This window comes from Glandiceps talaboti, chromosome 19 (genome assembly GCF_964340395.1).
Source record: "Glandiceps talaboti chromosome 19, keGlaTala1.1, whole genome shotgun sequence".
In the NCBI taxonomy this organism is placed as follows: domain Eukaryota; kingdom Metazoa; phylum Hemichordata; class Enteropneusta; family Spengelidae; genus Glandiceps; species Glandiceps talaboti.
This window is the reverse complement of record NC_135567.1, coordinates 12,074,794-12,076,623: the sequence shown is the minus strand read 5'-3', so window position 1 is coordinate 12,076,623 and position 1,830 is coordinate 12,074,794. Positions and strand designations below refer to the sequence as shown.

Here is a 1,830-nt window from a genome sequence, read left to right as displayed (position 1 = left end):
GCTGCAATGGATTGTATGCTCCCCGGGGAGTTGAGGAAGACTAAAGGGCCGTTGTGCCGTTCTGATCCGAGCCAGGGGTAATAGTTGTAAAGCGCTTTGAGCACGGTGTGGGAAAGCGCTATATAAGAACCGAACATTATTATTATTATTGGTTGGTTGGCTGGCTGGCTGACCGACCGACCGACTGACTGACTGGACAGATGAAAAGGCAACCCATGTGCGAGGTGATGTGTGGATTGATTGATTGATTGATTTATGGAGGTTGCATCTGTTATTAAATGAGAATTGATATTGCAATGGGAATATGAGTAGACAGGCAGACAGACAGACAAGCAGACAGACAGGCAGACAGGCAGACAGAAGGCAAACATAGACATAACATCCTTCTTTCCTGACATTGATAACCCAGAGTTGTTGACAATAAACATATTTAAAAAATACATGTATTTTCATAAATGCGTCTTTACTTTCCATATATAGACATGTGGACTACACCGCTAAGTTTTCTATTCCTATGTGGGAGGAGTATAATGACATATGTTACTATGACTACGGCTCGTACAACTGCACGAAATACAGGTAAGTGTAATTATTCCCCCAAAATTTTATTTCCTTGAAAGAACTACCAGCATTCGATTTTGTACCATACACAAGCCAAGTTATTGTCGCTGAACAGAAAATAAGGATTATTCGTTATGATAAACAGTATCTACGTCTGCGGTGCTCGAAATATGAGTCGTAAAATAATATAAAATAGTTACTTTTAATTCGTACTCTGATTTTAATTGACAATGGGGCCTCTGTTACAGGATTTGCCACTCGGAGTAAAAATGGATAAACTTTTGTAAGGTTTGATAATTATTTTTTTTTAAGTTTTCATTGTGTTGTTCTTCTTTTATCAAGAATTGTATCGAACATCGTGTACAGAACAGAGAGAAGAATAGTGTTGAGTGCTGAATGCTGTGATGGATGGAAACAGATAGAGGGAGATAAAGAATGTTTAGAAGGTACGATTTGTCAATTTTGAATTCTACTGTTCATTTCTAAATCTTAATACACCATACCTAATGTATCAGGCCATGATAAAGGTGATAAAGTGTTAGAAGCTTTAATGTAAGTTGTGAACGTGGCTTGATGGCTAAAAAGTGGATGTCGTATTCATCACCGCTCTTGTGGTGGTGGTGGTGGTGGTGGTGGTGGTGGTGGTGGTGGTGGTGGTGGTGATGATGATGATGATGATGATGATGATAATGATGATGATAGTGGTGATGGTGGTGATGATGGTGGTGGTGGAGGTGGTGGTGGTGGTGGTAGTAATAATGATGATGCTGGTGGTTGTGGTAGTAATAATGATGATGCTGGTGGTTGTGGTAGTAATGACGACGACGATGATGATGATGATGATGGTGGTGGTGGTGGCTATGGTGGTGATAGTGGTGGTGGTGGTGGTGGTAGTAATGATGATGATGGTGGTGGTTGTGGTAGTAATGATGATGATGATGATGATGATGGTAGTGGTGGTGATGGTGATCTCGATAATGATGATGGTGATGATGATGGTGGTGGTGGTGGTGGTGGTGGTGGTGATGATTATGATGATGGTGATGATGACGCTGATGATGATGATGATTATCAATCATACTGATCATGACCTTGACGACGAAAATGAGAATGACGACGATGATGATAACTTTGAAACTTTGAAAAATGCTGTTTTCATTCCAGCTGTATGCAAGCCAGCCTGTTTGTATGGTCGATGTGTAGTAAGTCCACACAAACATAAAGTATGTACATGTGATCCTGGTTACTTTGGAGTGTCGTGTACAACTG

General features: G+C 40.6%; 1 long non-coding RNA gene across 1 annotated transcript; it reads left to right on the top strand.

Annotated features, from left to right (window-relative positions):
* Positions 1–537: 537 nt before the first annotated feature.
* LOC144449921 (uncharacterized) lies at positions 538–1,830 on the top strand. The gene is made up of 3 exons (XR_013482193.1): positions 538–579; positions 904–1,007; positions 1,726–1,830. It is a non-coding gene; the product is annotated as an uncharacterized LOC144449921 (long non-coding RNA).